The sequence below is a fragment of the Triticum dicoccoides genome, chromosome 3A, assembly GCF_002162155.2.
Source record: "Triticum dicoccoides isolate Atlit2015 ecotype Zavitan chromosome 3A, WEW_v2.0, whole genome shotgun sequence".
In the NCBI taxonomy this organism is placed as follows: domain Eukaryota; kingdom Viridiplantae; phylum Streptophyta; class Magnoliopsida; order Poales; family Poaceae; genus Triticum; species Triticum dicoccoides.
In genome coordinates this window covers 565389885-565410043 of record NC_041384.1, presented here as the reverse complement: position 1 = coordinate 565410043, position 20159 = coordinate 565389885, and positions in this window count along the sequence as shown.

Below are 20159 nucleotides of genomic sequence, written 5' to 3'. Positions count from 1 at the left end.
TGATTTACATTGTGCTGCTATACTCTTAGAATTGCATGTGTAGGTTGATTGCTTGACTTGTGTTAAGTTGCTAAAATCTGCCAAGACTTAAAATTGGGAAAATGCTAGATTTTTATTTGGTCAAGTAGTCTAATCAACCCCCCTTCTAGACATACTTTGTATCCTCCAACTATGCATGCACGACATGTCCAGCTAGCCAGCTATGCATGCCCGCAGCTAGCCTACCTGCATGCGCTGATGCCCGCCGCCATGATGCATTGACCGACCTCTTTCTGCACAGGAGCCGCCACGGACGCTGACCGGCCTCTGCAATAGAGGTTAATCATAAGTGGGATGTTTGTTCAAGTAAGAACAGCACCCAAGCACTGGTCCACCCACATATCAAATTATCAAAGTGTCGAACGTGAATCATATGAACGTGATGAAAACTAGCTTGACGATATTCCCATGTGTCCTCAGGAGAACTTTTCCTATTATAAGAGTTTGTTCCGGCTTGTCCCTTGCTACAAAAGGATTGGGCCACCTTGCTGCACTTTATTTACTTTTGTTACTTGTTGCTCGTTACAATCTATCTTATCACAAAACTATCTGTTACCACTTATTTCAGTACTTGCAGAGAATACCTTGCTGAAAACCGCTTATCATTTCCTTCTGCTCCTCGTTGGGTTCGACACTCTTACTTATCGAAAGGACTACGATCGATCCCCTATAATTTTGGGTCATCAAGACTCTTTTCTGGCGCCGTTGACAGGGAGTGTAGCGCCTTTGGTAGGTGGAATTTGGTAAGGAAAAATTTATATAGTGTGCTGAAATTTACTGTCACTTGTTACTATGGAAAGTAATTCTCCGAGGGGCTTGTTCGGGGTATCTTCACCCCGTCCAGTAGAGAAAACAGTTGCTCCTCAACCTACTGAACCTACTGAAAATGAAACTCCTTTTGAATTTCCTGCAGGTATGATGGAAAAACTGCTAGCTAACCCTTTTACAGGAGATGGAACAAAGCATCCTGATGAGCACTTAATATATGTGGATGAAGTTTGTGGATTATTTAAGCTTGCAGGTATACCCGATGATGTTGCTAAGAAGAAGGTCTTCCCTTTATCTTTGAAAGGAGACGCATTGATATGGTATAGGCTATGTGATGATATGACATCATGGGACTATAAAAGATTGAAGTTGGAATTTCATCAAAAGTATTACCCTATGCATCTTGTTCATCATGATTGTAATTATATATATATAATTTCTGGCCTCGTGAAGGAGAAAGCATTGCTCAAGCTTGGGGGAGGCTTAAATCAATGTTATATTCATGCCCCAATCATGAGCTCTCAAGAGAAATGATTATTCAAAATCTATATGCTCGGTTTTCTGATAACAATCGCACCATGCTCGATACTTCTTGTGCTGGCTCTTTTATGATGAAGACTATTGAATTCAGATGGAATTTATTGGATAGAATTAAACGCAACTCTGAAGATTGGGACCTCGACGAAGGTAAGGAGTCAGGTATGACACCTAAGTTTGATTGTGTTAAATCTTTTATGGACACCGATATTTTCCGTAAGTTTAGCACTAAATATGGACTTGACTCTGAGATAGTAGCTTCTTTCTGTGAATCTTTTGCTACTTATGTTGATCTCCCTAAGGAGAAGTGGTTTAAATATCATCCTCCCATAGAAGTAAAAGTAGCTGCGCCTATTAAAGTTGAAGAAAAGACTGTCACTTATAATGATCCTATTGTTCCTACTTCTTATGTTGAGAAACCACCTTTCCCTGTTAAAATAAAGGATCATGTTAAAGCTTCAACTGTTGTTCGTAAAAGCAATATTAGAACTTATACACCTCCTGAGCAAGTTAAGGTAGAACCTAATATTGCTATTGTTAAAGATCTCTTATCTGATAATATTGATGGGCATGTTATTCAGTTCAAAGGTGAAACTGCTAGAATTGCTAAACCTTATGATAAAGATAAACATAGACCTGTGGTAGGCGTGCCTGTTATTTCTGTTAAAATAGGAGATCATTGTTATCATGGATCATGTGATATGGGTGCTAGTGCTAGTGTAATACCTATTGACTTATACGAAGAAATAAAGAATGAAATTGCACCTGCTGAGTTAGAAGATATTGATGTCACAATTAAACTTGCCAATAGAGATACTATTGCACCAATTTGAATTGTTATAGATGTTGAAGTCTTGTGTGGGAAAACTAAATATCCTGCTGATTTTCTTGTTCTTGGTTCCCCACAAGATAGTTTTTGTCCCATTATATTTGGTAGACCCTTCTTAAATACTATCAATGCTACCATAGACTGCACAAAGAATGTTGTTACTATTGGCTTGGATGATATGGTTCATGAGTTTAATTTCTCTAAATTTAGTAAACAACATCGTGGGGAAGAATTACCTAGTAAGGATGAAATTATTGGTCTTGCTTCTATTGCCGTACCTCCTAGTGATCCTTTAGAACAATATTTGCTAGACCATGAAAATGATATGTTCATGAATGAAAGAAGAGAAATAGATGAAGTATTCTTTAAACAGGAACCTATTCTGCAACACAATTTGCCTGTTGAAATTTTAGGGATCCACCTCCACCCAAGGGTGATCCCGTGTTTGAGCTTAAACCTTTGCCTAATAATCTTAAATATGCTTATCTTGATGAAAAGAAGATATATCATGTTATTATTAGTGCTAACCTTTCAGAGCATGAAGAAGAAAGATTATTGAAAACTCTGAAGAAGCATCGTGCTGCTATTGGATATACTCTTGATGATCTTAAGGGCATTAGTCCCACTCTATGTCAACATAAAATAAATTTGGAAGCAGATGCCAAACCAGTTCGTGATCCTCAACGACGTCTGAATCCTAAAATGAAAGAAGTGGTAAGAAAAGAAATACTAAAGCTTCTGGAGGCAGGTATAACCTATCCCATTGCTGACAGTGAGTGGGTAAGTCCTGTCCATTGTGTCCATAAGAAGGGAGGTATTACTGTTGTCCCTAATGATAAAGATGAACTGATTCCACAAAGAATTATCATAGGTTATAGGATGGTAATTGATTTCCGCAAATTAAATAAAGCTACTAAGAAAGATCATTACCCCTTATCTTTTATTGATCAAATGCTAGAAATATTATGCAAACATACACACTATTGCTTTCTAGATGGTTATTCTGGTTTCTCTCAAATACCTGTGTCGGCTAGAGATCAATCAAAGACTACTTTTACATGCCCTTTTGGTACTTTTGCTTATAGACGTATGCCTTTTGGTTTATGTAATGCACCTGCTATCTTTCAAAGATGCATGATGGCTATATTCTCTGACTTTTGTGAAAAGATTTGTGAGGTTTTCATGGACGACTTTTCCGTCTATGGTTCCTCTTTTGATGATTGCTTGAGCAATCTTGATCGAGTTTTGCAGAGATGTGAAGAAACTAATCTTGTCTTGAATTGGGAAAAGTGCCACTTTATGGTTAATGAAGGTATTGTCTTGGGGCATAAAGTTTCTAAAAGAGGTATTGAAGTTGATAAAGCCATGGCTGATGCTATCGAAAAGATGCCATGTCCCAAGGACATCAAAGGTATAAGAAGTTTCCTTGGCCACGCCGGATTTTATAGGAGGTTCATTAAGGACTTCTCAAAAATTTCTCGGCCTCTGACTAATTTATCGCAAAAAGATATACCATTTGTCTTTGATGATGATTGTGTAGAAGCATTTGAAATACTTAAGAAAGCATTAGTCACTGCACCTATTGTTCAACCACCTGATTGGAACTTACCCTTTGAAATTATGTGTGATGCTAGTGATTATGCTGTAGGTGCTGTTCTAGGGCAAAGAGTTGATAAGAAATTAAATGTTATTCATTATGCTAGTAAGACTCTAGACAATGCTCAAAGAAATTATGCTACTACTGAAAAAGAGCTTTTAGCAGTTGTATTTGCTTGTGATAAGTTCAGATCTTATATTATTGATTCTAAAGTAACTATTCAAACTGATCATGTTGCTATTAAATATCTTATGGAAAAGAAAGATGCTAAACCTAGACTTATTAGATGGGTTCTCTTGCTACAAGAATTTGATTTGCATATTGTTGATAGAAAGGGAGCTGAGAACCCCGTTGCAGACAACTTGTCTAGGTTAGAAAAGAGTCTTGATGACCAACAAGTATAGGGGATCGATCGTAGTCCTTTCAATAAGTAAGAGTGTCGAACCCAACGAGGAGCAGAAGGAAATGATAAGCGGTTTTCAGCAAGGTATTCTCTGCAAATACTGAAATAAGTGGTAACAGATAGTTTTGTGATAAGATAGATTGTAACGAGCAACAAGTAACAAAAGTAAATAAAGTGCAGCAAGGTGGCCCAGTCCCTTTGTAGAAAAGGACAAGCCGGAACAAACTCTTATAATAAGAAAAGCGCTCCCGAGGACACATGGGAATATTGTCAAGCTAGTTTTCATCACGTTCATATGATTCGCGTTCGATACTTTGATAATTTGATATGTAGGTGGACCAGTGCTTGGGTGATGTTCTTACTTGAACAAACATCCCACTTATGATTAACCTCTATTGCAAGCATCCGCAACTACAACAAAAGTATTAAGTTAAACCTAACCATAGCATGAAACATATGGATCCAAATCAGCCCCTTATGAAGCAACGCATAAACTAGGGTTTAAGCTTTTGTCACTCTAGCAACCCATCATGTACTTATTACTTCCCAATGCCTTCCTCTAGGCCCAAATAATGGTGAAGTGTTATATAGTCGACGTTCACATAACACTACTAGAGGCTAAACAACATACATCTTATCGAAATATCAAACGAATACCAAATTCACATGACTACTCATAGCAAGACTTCTCCCTTGTCCTCAGGAACAAACGTAATTACTGACAAAGCATATTCATGTTCATAATCAGAGGGGTAATAATATGCATATAGGATCTGAACATATGATCTTCCACCAAATAAACCAACTAGCATCAACTACAAGGAGTAATCAACACTACTAGCAACCTACTAGCACCAATCTCGGACTTTGAGACAAGAATTGGATACAAGAGATGAACTAGGGTTTGGAGATGAGATGGTGCTGTTGAAGATGTTGATGGAGATTGCCCTCTCCCGACGAGAGGAGCGTTGGTGATGAAGATGGTGATGATTTCCCCCTCCCGAAGGGAAGTATCCCTGGCAGAACAGCTCTGCCGGAGCTCCAGATTGGATCCGCCAAGGTTCCGCCTCGTGGCGGCGGAGTCTCGTCCCGAAAAGTTCCTTCCTATTTTTTCTCATCGAAAGACTTCATATAGGAGAAGATGGGCGTCGGAGAGCCACCAGGGGGCCCATGAGGTAGGGGGGCGCGCCCTAGGGGGGCGCTCCCCACCCTCGTGAGCAGGGTGTGGGCCCCCTGGCCTTCATCTTTGACGGGGATTTTTCTTTATTTATTTTAAGATGTTCTGTGGAGTTTCAGGACTTTTGGAGTTGCGCAGAATAGGTCTCTAATATTTGCTCCTTTCCCAGCCTAGAATTCCAGCTGCCGGCATTCTCCCTCCTTATGTAAACCTTGTAAAATAAGAGAGAATATCCATAAGTATTGTGACATAACGTGAAATAACAGTCCATAATGCAATAAATATCGATATAAAAGCATGATGCAAAATGGACGTATCAGCCTCTTTCTGCACACAAGCCGCAACGGACGCAGGGACGGTCGCTGCTGCTGGTTCATCTCATCTCGCATGCTTGTCTCCTCGATGTAGAGAATCGTTTCAAAGTTTTTGATCCACTCGCATCTATTCAACGTGGCAATTAAAGTGGCATATCGATCGATGCCGCTTGTTTGAACATAGCAAATCCAAAGCATGGTCGGTGCCACTCCCCTTCCCCTCCCCTTTCTCTATTTAAACCACCCATGCCTCCACCTATTATCCACACATCCATTTGTGCCTCCCCTTCTCTTCTTCACCCAAACCTAGAGCACTCTCAAAGCCAGGCGAGGATGCAGTACAACGGCCCCACCTTCCAACTCCCACTTCGTGCTTGGAGAGGCGGTATCTCGCCGGTGTCCTTGTGGAGACGACGCTCCACGTGTGGGCGTTCTCACGCTGCTTCTTAAGGGCTGGGTGTCAAAGTCCTTAGTAGGTGGTTTGGTCCTTCAAATGCCTATATGTTGTAGTAGTCCCCAAAGGCGGAGATTTATTAGTTGTAGGTGGAGGGACCTCAATTCCTTTCCTTTCTCTAACGCTAATACCGCGGCCTGTCATGATTGCTATCAAATATGAAGGCCATACTGTAGTCATAATATTGCGTGTCGTGTCGTGTGGAAAGGAGTTTTCCCAATGGTTCCTATGTGCGGGCTTCGCCCACCTCCCGGCGGGCTCACCGATGATGTTCCGACTGGAGGAAGTGCGTCCAAACTCCACCACTCCGTCGATAGGGCTCATCGCAAACTTCACCAACAGATTCGATGCGTACTAGCTCCTCGGCAAGGTGTTTTGGTGTGGGTGCGAGTTCATCGCATTCACCACCTGCAACATCTTCATAGACTTCAATAGCATCTTCCCCACCCACAACGGTATGCACAGCCTCCCCTACTACATCGGCGAGGACGGCATGGAGGAGCAGTGAAGAGGAGGTGCAGTGAAGATGGTGGTGAAGGCCCGGTCTCGTGAAGCTTGTCTTGCCCTAGGGTGTTAGGGCTTTTTATCTTTTATATATTTCTATCTTAATTATGTTGTTGGTTGTACCGTGAACTTTTTATCTCTGTCGTGTTATCCCCTAAGAACTATGTTATTCTTGCTACCCTTATTTGATATGTCGTTGGTTATCTGTGTTTTGCTTGCTATTTCTATCTTATTTGACGTGAGATGTCGCTATATGGATATGGTGTCGTAGACGAGCCCTTCGGCTAAATCAATCAATGAAAGGGTACCCTTCAATGAAAACTAGCAAGTTTTGGGGTTAGCCTGGTAAAAATGGTTGAAGGGTAGCCCATTCGTCTTGTTATATTCATGTTGTGTAGGTCAAGTTTAAATGTCCCATTTAGAGTAGGCACTTATATTTTAGGGTCAAGTTTTCAGACGCGCGGATAATGGACTGGTTGAAGTGTCAAAAAGGAAACTAAAGCTAGAAAAATGAGCCATTGATGTCGCTTGAAGCTACGTCGGTATTTCCCCAAAGAGGAAGGGATGATGCAGCACAACAGCGGTAGGTATTTCGCTCAGATATAAAACCAAGGTTATCGAACCAGTAGGAGAACCAAACAACACAACGTAAACAACCCCTGCACACAGATAACAAATCCTCGCAACCCGACGTGTTAAAGGGGTTGTCAACCCCTTTCGGGGTACGGCGCCTCAAGTGGCAAACGGACGTGAGATAAATTTGTAGTAAATTGATAGATCAAATGCTAAATAAAATAAATAAGGAAAAATTGCAGCAAGGTATTTTTGTATTTTTGGTTTAATAGATCTGAAAATAAATGCAAGAGAAAAGTAGATCGCAAAGGCAAATATATGAGAAAGAAGACCCGGGGCTGTAGGTTTCACTAGTGGCTTCTCTCGAGAAAAATAGCAAATGGTGGGTAAACAAATTACTGTTGGGAAATTGATAGAACTTCAAATAATTATGATGATATCCAGGCAATGATCATTATATAGGCATCACGTCCAACATTAGTAGACCGACTCTTGCCTGCATCTACTACTATTACTCCACACATCGACCGCTATCCATCATGCATCTAGTGTATTAAGTTCATGGAGAAACGGAATAATGCAATAAGAACGATGACATGATGTAGACAACATCTATCTATGTAGACATAGACCCCATCATTTTATCCTTAGTAGCAACGATACATACGTGTCGTTTCCCTTTCTGTCACTGGGATCAAGCAATGTAAGACCGAACCCACTACAAAACACCTCTTCCCATTGCAAGATAAATAGATCAAGTTGGCCAAAAAGAATATCAGAGAAGAAATACGAGGCTATAAGAGATCATGCATATAAGAGATCAAAGAAACTCAAATAACTGTCATGGATATAAAAAGATATAACTGATCATAAACTCAAAGTTCATCAGATCCCAACAAATACACCGCAAAAAGAGTTATATCATATGGATCTCCAAGAGACCATTGTATTGAGAATCCAGCGAGAGAGAGGAAGTCATCTAGCTACTAACTACGGACCCGAAGGTCTACAAAGAACTACTCACGCATCATCGGAGAGGCACCAATGGAGGTGGTGAACCCCATCCGAGATGGTGTATAGATTGGATCTGGTGGTTCTGGACTCTGCAGCGGCTGGATGAATATTTCGTCACCCCCTCTAGGTTTTCTGGGATATTGGGGTATTCATAGAGCAAAGAGGCGGTCCAGAGGGCACCCAAGGTGGGCACAACCCACCAGGGCACGCCTGGACCTCCTGGCGCACCCTGGTGGGTTGTGCCCCCCTCGGGGCACCCCCTGGCGCAGCCAGGGCCCGTTGTGTTCCTTCTGGCCCATAAAAATTCTCTGTAAAGTTTCTGGGCATTTGGACTCCGTCTGATATTGATTTTCTGCGATGTAAAAAACATGGAAAAACAGCAACTGGCACTTGGCACTATGTCAATAGGTTAGTACCAAAAATGATATAAAATGACTATAAATGATTGTAAAACATCCAAGATTGATAATATAACAGCATGGAACAATCAAAAATTATAGATACGTTGGAGACGTATCAGCATCCCCAAGCATAACTCCTACTCGTCCTCAAGCGAGTAAGTGATAAAAATAGAATTTTTGATGTGGAATGCTGCCAATCATGTCATATCATATTATTTTCTTTATAGCATGGACATTTGGACTTTTAGTTGTTCAAAGCAATAGTCTAGTTTTGACATGATAATTTAGATACTCAAGCATATCAACAAGCAACCATGTCTTTCAAAATATCAATGCTAAAATAAGTTATCCCTAGCCCATCATGCTCAAACATTGATCCATTCATGAAACATACTCGAATATTAGCTACACCCAATACTTAAGTACGATCAAATTGCCTCCTAGTTGGTGTTTTTATAAGAGAAGATGGAGACTCAAAATAAAAATGCATAAAGTAAAAGAAAGGCCCTTCGTAGAGGGAAGTAGGGATTTGTAGAGGTGTCAGAGCTCAGAGCAAAAAATTTAGAGATAAAAACATTTTGGGAGGTGTATTGATACGTCTCCAACGTATCTATAATTTTTTATTGTTCCATGCTATTATATTATCAACCTTGGATATTTTATATGTTATTTTATATGATTTTTGGGACTAACCTATAAACTTAGAGCCCAGTGCCAGTTTCTGTTTTTTCCATGTTTTAGAGTATCACAGAAAAGGAAAATCAAACGAAGTCCAATTGACCTGAAACTTCACGGAACTTATTTTTGGAACGGAAGCAATCCAGAAGACTTAGGGTGTACGTAAGGGAAGCAACGAGGAAGGCACGAGGCAGGGGGGCGCGCCCACCCCCCTGGGCGCGCCCTCCATCCTCGTGGGCCCCTAGTGGCTCCCCTGACATATTTCTTCTTCCTATATATACCAATATACCCTAAAACCATCAGGGAGCAGAAAAGATCGGGAGTTCCGCCGCCAGAAGCCTCCGTAGCCACCGAAAACCAATCTAGACCCGTTCCGGCACCCTGCTGGAGCGGGAACCCCTCTTCGGTGGCCATCTTCATCACCCCGGTGCTCTCCATGATGAGGAGGGAGTAGTTCTCCCTCGGGGCTGAGGGTATGTACCAATAGCTATGTGTTTGATCTCTCTCTCTCTCTCTCGTGTTCTTGAGGTGGTACGATCTTGATGTATCGCGAGTTTTTCTATTATAGTTGGATCTTATGATGTTTCTCCCCCTCTACTCTCTTGTAATGGATTGAGTTTTCCCTTCGAAGTTGTCTTATCGAATTGAGTCTTTAAGGATTTGAGAACACTTGATGTATGTCTTGCGTGGGATACCCGTGGTGACAATGGGGTATTCTATTGATCCACTTGATGTATGTTTTGGTGATCAACTTGCGGGTTCCACCCATGAACCTATGCATAGGGGTTGGCACACGTTTTCGTCTTGACTCTCTAGTAGGAACTTTGGGCCACTCTTTGAAGTTCTTTGTGTTGGTTGAATAGATGAATCTGAGATTGTGTGATGCATATCGTATAATCATACCCACAGATACTTGAGGTGACATTGGAGTATCTAGGTGACATTAGGGTTTTGGTTGATTTGTATCTTAAGGTGTTATTCTAGTACGAACTCTATGATAGATTGAACAGAAAGAATAGCTTCGCGTTATTTTACTATGGACTCTTGAATAGATTGATTAGAAAGGATAACTTTGAGGTGGTTTCGTACCCTACCATAATCTCTTTGTTTGTTCTCCGCTATTAGTGACTTTGGAGTGACTCTTTGTTGCATGTTGAGGGATAGTTATATGATCCAATTATGTTATTATTGTTGAGGGAACTTGCACTAGTGAAAGTATGAACCCTAGGCCTTGTTTCAACGCATTGCAATACTGTTTGTGCTCACTTTTATCACTAGTTACCTTGTTGTTTTTATATTTTCATATTACATAAACCTTTATCTACCATCCTTATACCACTTGTATCACCATCTCTTCACCGAACTAGTGCACCTATACAATTTACCATTGTATTGGGTGTGTTGGGGACACAAGAGACTCTTTGTTATTTGGTTGCAGGGTTGCTTGAGAGAGACCATCTTCATCCTATGCCTCCTATGGATTGATAAACCTTAGGTCATCCACTTGAGGGAAATTTGCTACTGTCCTACAAACCTTTGCACTTGGAGGCCCAACAACGTCTACAATAAGAAGGTTGTGTAGTAGACATCAAGCTCTTTTCTGGCGCCATTGCCGGGGAGGTTAGCACTTGAAGGTATATCTTTAGATCTTGCAACTGAATCTTTTTGTTTCTTGTTTTAGCACTAGTTTAGTTTATAAAAGAAAACTACAAAAAATATGGAATTGAGTTTGCCTCATACGCTTCATCTTTTTAATATCTTTCGTGAGTATGATGGAAAGGAAAATTGTGCTCAAGTGCTAGAACAAGAATGCATTAGAATGTTCTGCACTAAATATTTGAATGATGGGCATGATTGCAATGTTGTTAGGATGAATTCCTTGAATATCCATGATGCTAATGATATGCAAAGCCACAAGCTTGGGGAAGCTATGTTTGATGAAGATGATATTTTTTGTCTCCCAAGTTTTGATGAACAAATTTATTTGATGAAAGCATGCCTCCTATCTATGATGACTATTGTGATGACACGTATGCTTTAAAGAATAATGATAACAATGGAACTTGTCATCTTGATTTCAATTTTCAATCCCATGATAGTTATTTTGTTGAGTTTGCTCCCACTACTATTCATGAGAAGAAATTTGCTTATGTGGAGAGTAATAAAAATTCTATGCTTGTAGATCATGAAAAGAATGCTTTATGTGATAGTTATATTGTTAAATTCATTCATGATGCTATTGAAAATTATTATGAGGGAGGAATATATGCTTGTAGGAATTGCAATAATATCAAGTTTCCTCTCTATGTGCTTAAAGTTTTGAAGTTATGCTTTTTTTGCCTTCCTATGTTAATTGATTATTGTTCCCGTAAGTTGTTTGCTCACAAATCCCTATGAATAGGAAGTGGGTTAGACTTAAATGTGCTAGTCATGTTCTTCATGATGCTCTCTTTATGTTTCAATTCTTATCATTTATGTGAGCATCATTGAAATCATCATGCCTAGCTAGGGGCGTTAAACGATAGCGCTTGTTGGGAGGCAACCCAATTTTATTTTTGCTCCTTGCTTTTTGTTCCTGTTTAGTAATAAATTAATCATATATTCTCTGTTATTATTGTGTTTTTTCATGTTTTAATTAGTGTTTGTGCCAAGTAAAGCCTTTAGGATCTTCTTGGGTGATTGCTATTTGATCTTGCTGTAAAAAGCAGAAAGTATGCACTCACGAGAATAATTTTCATTTTTTACCAGAGAGCGATAAAATACCAATTCCACTTGCAGTAGATTAATAAACAAATTTCCTAGGACTTCCTAATTTCTCAGGATGTTTTGAGTTGCATAAGTATTCGAAACCTACAGATTACTACAGACTATTCTGTTTTTGACAGATTCTGTTCTCTATGTGTTGTTTGCTTATTTTGACAAATCTATGAGTAGTATCGGAGGGTATGAACCATAGATAAGTTGGAATACAGTATATATTACACCAATATGAATTTAGAATGAGTTCACAACAGTACCTAAGTGGTGATTTATTTTCTTATACTAACAGAGCTTACAAGTTTTCTATTAAGTTTTGTGTTGTGAAGTTTTCAAGTTTGGGTAAAGATTCGATGGACTATGGAATAAGGAGTGGCAAGAGCCTAATCTTGGGGATGCCCAAGGCACCCCAAGATAATATTCAAGGACAACCAAGAGCCTAAGCTTGGGGATTCCCCGGAAGGCATCCCCTCTTTCGTCTTCGTTCATCGGTAACTTTACTTGGAGCTATATTTTTATTCACCACATTATATGTGTTTTGCTTGGAGCATCAATTTATTTTATTTGGATTTGCTTGCTGTCATTTAGAACAATGTTTTGCATCTTTTATTTCAATAAAAGTGGCATTGATAGCCATTACTATGCCTATTTTACAAGTCTTCATGTTGCTGTTAGAAAACAGAAAGTTTACCGCTGGTGCAATAATTCCCTAGAAAATTCAGAATGTGATAAAATGTTGAAACCTTTTGCATATTAATATCTGATAAATTTACTACAGTGGTAATTTTCTTTCATAATTTTTGGAGCTAGGGAAGTATGGATCTTGCTACATTCTTTACAGACTGTCCTGTTTAGGCAGATTGCTGTTATGTTTGCATTGTTTGCATATGTTTGCTTCTTTAATGATTCTATTTGAGGATACGACTATTAAATATGCAGAGGAATTTAGTATGCAATGTTGAATAATAATTTTAGTGATTTGCTACAGTAGAGTATGGTAAGTTTTTTTGCATTGGTTTATACTGACTTATCTCACGAGTCCTTGTTGAGTTTTGTGTGGATGAAGCTTTTGAGATTTAGGGAGACCGTGATATGAGAGGAATTAAGGAGACACAAAAGCTCAAGCTTGGGGATGCCCAAGGCATCCCAAGATAATATTTCAAGAAGTCTCAAGCGTCTAAGCTTGGGGATGCCCCGGTTGGCATCCCACCTTTCTTCTTCAACAACTATCGTTAGTTTCGGTTGATCCTAAGTTTTTGCTTCTTCACATGATGTTTGCCATTCTTAGAATGTCATTTTATTTAGTTTTGCTTGCTGCTTGAATAAAATACCAAGATCTGAAATTCTTAAATGTTAGAGAGTCTTCACATAGTTGCATAATTATTCGACTACTCATTGAGCTTCACTTATATCTTTTGGAGTAGTTTGTCATTTGCTCTAGTGCTTCACTTATATCTTTTTAGAGCACGGTGGTGATTTTATTTTATAGAAATAGATGAACTCTCATGAGTCACTTATATTATTTTGAGAGTCCTAAACAGCTTGGTAATTTGCTTTGGTTATGAATTTAGTCCTAATATGATGGGCATCCAAAAGGGATATAATAAAAACTTTCATATAATGTGCATTGAATACTATGAGAAGTTTGATACTTGATGATTGTTTTGAGATATGAAGATGGTGATATTAGAGTCATGCTAGTTGAGTAGTTGTGAATTTGAGAGATACTTGTGTTAAAGTTGGTGATTCACGTAGCATGCACGTATGGTGAACCATTATGTGATGAAGTCAGAGCATGATTTATTTATTGATTGTCGTCCTTATGAGTGGCGGTCGGGGACGAGCGATGGTATTTTCCTACCAATCTATCCCCCTAGGAGCATGCGCGTTATACTTTGCTTTGATAACTTGTAGATTTTTGCTATAAGTATATGAGTTCTTTATGACTAATGTTGAGTCCATGGATTATACGCACTCTCTTTCTTCCACCATTGCTAGCCTCTTTAATACCGTGCACTTTTCGCCGGTATCATACACCCACCATATACCTTCCTCAAAATAGTCGCATACCTACCTATCATGGCATTTCCATAGACATTCCGAGATATATTGCCATGCAACTTTCCACTGTTCCGTTTATTATGACACGCTCCATCATTGTCATATTGCTTTGCATGATCATGTAGTTGACATCGTATTTGTGGCAAAACCACCATTCATAATTCTTTCATACATGTCACTCACGAGTCATTGCACATCCCGGTATACCATCGGAGCCATTCATATAGATTCATGTTTTGTTCTAAGTATCGAGTTGTAATTCTTGAGTTGTAAGTAAATAAAAGTGTGATGATCATCATTATTAGAGCATTGTCCCAGTGAGGAAAGGATGGTGGAGACTATGAATCCCCCACAAGTCGGGATGAGACTCCGGACTAAAAAAGGCCATAAAAAAAGAGAAGAGGCCCAAATAAAAAAAGAGGCCATAAAAAGAGAAAAGGCCCAAATAAAAAAATGAGAGAAAAAGAGAGAAGGGGCAATGCTACTATCCTTTTACCACACATGTGCTTCAAAGTAGCACCATGATCTTCATGATAGAGAGTCTCCTATGTTGTCACTTTCATATACTGGTGGGAATTTTACATTATAGAACTTGGCTTGTATATTCCAATGATGGGCTTCCTCAAAATTGCCCTAGGTCTTCATGAGCAAGCAAGTTGGATGCACACCCACTTAGTTCTTTTGTTGAGCTTTCATACACTTATAGCTCTAGTGCATCCGTTGCATGGCAATCCCTACTCACTCACATTGATATCTATTGATGGAATCTCCATAGCCCGTTGATATGCCTAGTTGGTGTGAGACTATCTTCTCCCTTTTTGTCTTCTCCACAACCACCATTCTATTCCACCTATAGTGCTATGTCCATGGCTCACGCTCATGTATTGCATGAAGATTGAAAAAGTTTGAGAACATCAAAAGTATGAAACAATTGCTTGGCTTGTCATCGGGGTTGTGCATGATTTAAATATTTTGTGTGGTGAAGATAGAACACAGCCAGACTATATGATTTTGTAGGGATAGCTTTCTTTGGCCATGTTATTTTGAGAAGACATGATTACTTGGTTAGTATGCTTGAAGTATTATTACTTTTATGTCAATATTAAACTTTTGTCTTGAATCTTATGGATATGAATATTCTTGCCACAATAAAGAGAACTACATGGATAAATATGTTAGGTAGCATTCCAAATCAAAAATTCTGTTTTTATCATTTACCTACTCGAGGACGAGCAGGAATTAAGCTTGGGATGCTGATACATCTCCAACGTATCTATAATTTTTGATTTTTTCCATGCTATTATATTATCAACCTTGGATGTTTTATATGCATTTATATGCTATTTTATATGATTTTTGGGACTAACCTATTAACCTAGAGCCCAGTGCCAGTTTCTGTTTTTCCTTGTTTTAGAGTATCACAGAAAAGGAAAATCAAACGGAGTCCAATTGACCTGAAACTTCACGGAACTTATTTTTGGAACGGAAGCAATCCAGAAGACTTGGGTGTACGTAAGGGAAGCAACGAGGAAGGCACGAGGCAGGGGGGTGCGCCCACCCCCTTGGGCGCGCCCTCCACCCTCGTGGGCCCCTCGTGGCTCCCCTGACGTATTTCTTCCTCCTATATATACCAATATACCCTAAAACCATCAGGGAGCAGAATAGATCGAGAGTTCCACCGCCACAAGCCTCCGTAGCCACCGAAAACCAATCTAGACCCGTTCCAGCAGCCTGCCGGAGGGGGAACCCCTCTCCGATGGCCATCTTCATCATCCCGGTGCTCTCCATGACGAGGAGGGAGTAGTTCTCCCTCGGGGCTGAGGGTATGTACCAGTAGCTATGTGTTTGATCTCTCTCTCTCGTGTTCTTGAGGTGGTACGATTTGATGTATCGCGAGCTTTGCTATTATAGTTGGATCTTATGATGTTTCTCCCCCTCTACTCTCTTGTAATGGATTGAGTTTTCCCTTTGAAGTTATCTTATCGGATTGAGTCTTTAAGGATTTGAGAGCACTTGATGTATGTCTTGCGTGGGATACCCGAGGTGACAATGGGGTATTCTATTGATCCACTTGATGTATGTTTTGGTGATCAACTTGTGAGTTCCGTGACCTCGTGAACTTATGCATAGAGGTTGGCACATGTTTTCGTCTTGACTCTCCAGTAGAAACTTTGGGGCACTCTTTGAAGTTCTTTGTGTTGGTTGAATAGATGAATCTGAGATTGTGTGATGCATATGGTATAATCATACCCATGGATACCTGAGGTGACATTGGAGTATCTAGGTGACATTAGGGTTTTGGTTGATTTGTGTCTTAAGGTGTTATTCTACTACGAACTCTATCATAAATTGAACGGAAAGAATAGCTTCACGTTATTTTACTACGGACTCTTGAATAGATCGATCAGAAAGGATAACTTTGAGGTGGTTTTGTACCCTACCATAATCTCTTTGTTTGTTCTCCGCTATTAGACTTTGGAGTGACTCTTTGTTGCATGTTGAGGGATAGTTATATGATCCAATTATGTTATTATTGTTGAGGGAACTTGCTCTAGTGAAAGTATGAACTCTAGGCCTTGTTTCAACGCATTGCAATACCGTTTGTGCTCACTTTTATCATTAGTTACCTTACTGTTTTTATATTTTCTGATTACAAAAACCTTTATCTACCATCCTTATACCACTTGTATCACCATCTCTTCGCCAAACTAGTGCACCTATACAATTTACCATTGTATTGGTGTGTTGGGGACACAAGAGACTCTTTGTTATTTGGTTGCAGGGTTGCTTGAGAGAAACCATCTTCATCCTACGCCTCCTACGGATTGATAAACCTTAGGTCATCCACTTGAGGGAAATTTGTTTCTGTCCTACAAACCTCTGCAGTTGGAGGCCCAACAACGTCTACAAGAAGATGGTTTTGTAGTAGACATCATGTATCCATCCCACCAACGAAGACAACTTAGATTTCCCAACACTTTCCATGGTAGATATATCGTAGGCGGTTCCCAAGCAGAAAATAAAGTTTATTCCTTTTTCCACCATACTTTCACTTTCCATGGCTAACCGTTTCCACAGGTGCCCTCCATACCAACACTTTCCAAGGAATTTATTATTTGACAATATAAAGTAAATTCATTTTTTTGCATTTCGGGACTGGGCATCCCTAATACCTTTGCCTTAATCTCGTGCAATGACAAGTGAATAAACACTCATCTTGAGAATAACACATCTAGCATGGAAAATATTAGCCACTCCTCACCGCTCCGTGAGCGAAAAAAACACACAAAAGAGAAGTTTATTTTGAAAATTAGAGATGGCACATGAAGATTTGCTTAGAATGGCAAAATAATACCGCATATAGGTAGATATAGTGGACTCATGTGGCAAAACTGGTTTAAGGATTTTGGATGCACATGTAGAGATCATACTTAGTGCAAAATGAAGGCTAGCAAAAGTTGAGAAGTGACCAACCAAGAAACAGATAATCTCATAAGCAAGCATTAATCATAAATAACACCGAATAATGCACCACAAGTAGGATGTAATCTCATTGCATGACTATTGACTTTTGTACTTGCATAGGGAATCACAAACCTTAACACCAATATTCTTACTAAAGCATAATTACTATATGAATGGGAAATGGCTCCCCTCTCCTCCCACCTCCCCCTCCTCTCCTCCCCCGCCTGCTTCACCCATTCTAATGGCGATTTCTAAGGTAATTCAAGATGGAAGGCCTTTTGCATTGGTATTTTGCCCCTGGCTTATCCCTTGCAGACCAGGTGAGACGAAAATTTGGTTCCATGGTGCATTTTTCTCCCTCCCGAGGTGACAAGGAATTCTTCCTGGTTGTCTCCTTTTCCTCGGCCTCTTTCCCTCTCACCGAAGAATCTGTGGGTATTGCGCTTCAATGCTGCATTGGGGGCATTAGTGTTGGTTTTCAAGTGCACAAGATCAAGCCTCATGTGTTTCGTTTCTCGGTTGCAAATAATAAAGTGGGTCATTTTATCTACGGTCTTAAAGATCGTATTTGGCCGGACTTTATTTGTCATTTTCATCTGTATAAGGGAGGTTTTGCCCGGGTTTACACGTCTAATGATACTTGGCATGCTGATGAAGAACTACCAGAAATTTCAACTAGACACCCAATGGCTATCAAATCAAACCTGGAATTTCTGAGATCTCTTCCTTCTGGGATTGATTCTTCCTCTGAGTTATGCAAATTCTCATTGGTGCCTATTGATCATATGGTTTTCTCCAACAAGAATGCTTTGGAAGCTTCTTCATCCTCATCCATCCCGAAGAACACTCGTGGCATTCAAATTCAATTTGGACCTTTTTTGGCAACACAGGATGGGGATCCCATAATTCAGGATTCGTCAAGAATCTCATTAATGAAGAAATATATTCGAGCTACAGAATTGGAGGATGAGCATAATCAGGCGTGTCTCTATTTGGGTGCGTTTAAATGCCCCATTAATGTTCCTTATCCTTCCCTGCCGCAGTGTTTCCTTAAGTCAGCGTTCAAATATGCTCCGGCCCATTCTCTTTGGCCCCCTAAACTCTCGGCCCAACATATGGCTGATTTGGCCCAAGCTTCCTATTCCGAGGAGAAAATTACCACCCTTGCTAACAATTGGGCGGTCTTGTGTGCCTGATGCTTACAATGGGGCCACCCAAAGATTTATTGCCAGGCTCGACTGATTTGCATTAAGTGCTTTGCACCTGATCACAAGGTAAGTAATTGCCCGACTCGGTTTACTCGGCAACATATTAGCCTGGCTGATGCCGTCAAGTCTCATAATATCAATCCACCCCATTTTTCTGCTACCCGGTCGTGAAGGAAATATGCCCTAGAGGCAATAATAAAGTTATTATTTATTTCCTTATATCATGATAAATGTTTATTATTCATGCTAGAATTGTATTAACCGGAAACATAATACATGTGTGAATACATAGACAAACAGAGTGTCACTAGTATGCCTCTACTTGACTAGCTCGTTAATCAAAGATGGTTATGTTTCCTAACCATGAACAAAGAGTTGTTATTTGATTAACGAGGTCACATCATTAGTTGAATGATCTGATTGACATGACCCATTCCATTAGCTTAGCATCCGATCGTTTAGTATGTTGCTATTGCTTTCTTCATGACTTATACATGTTCCTATGACTATGAGATTATGCAACTTCCGTTTGCCGGAGGAACACTTTGGTGCTACCAAACGTCACAACGTAACTGGGTGATTATAAAGGAGCATTACAGGTGTCTTCAAAGGTACATGTTGGGTTGGCGTATTTCGAGATTAGGATTTGTCACTCCGATTGTCGGAGAGGTATCTCTGGGCCCTCTCGGTAAGGCACATCACATAAGCCTTGCAAGCATTACAACTAATATGTTAGTTGTGAGATGATGTATTATGGAACAAGTAAAGAGACTTGCCGGTAACGAGATTGAACTAGGTATTGGATACCGACGATCGAATCTCGGGCAAGTAACATACCGATGACAAAAGGAACAACGTATGTTGTTATGCGGTCTGACCGATAAAGATCTTCGTAGAATATGTAGGAGCCAATATGGGCATCCAGGTCCCGCTATTGGTTATTGACCGGAGATGTGTCTCGGTCATGTCTACATTGTTCTCGAACCGTAGGGTCCGCACGCTTAAAGTTACGATGACAGTTATTATGAGTTTATGCATTTTTGATGTACCGAAGTTTGTTCGGAGTCCCGGATGTGATTACGGACATGACGAGGAGTCTCGAAATGGTCGAGACATAAAGATTGATATATTGGAAGCCTATATTTGGACATCGGAATCGTTTCGGGTGAAATCGGCATTTTTCCGGAGTACCGGGGGGTTACCGGAACCCCCTGGGGGTTTATTGGGCCTACATGGGCCTTGAGGGAGAAGAGAGAAGGAGGCAAGAGGTGGCCGCGCGCCCCTCCCCTTCCTAGTCCGAATAGGACAAGGGAAGGGGGGCGGCGCCCCCCCTTTTCCTTCCTCTCTTCCACCTCTTTCCCCTCTCTCCTTGTCCAACTA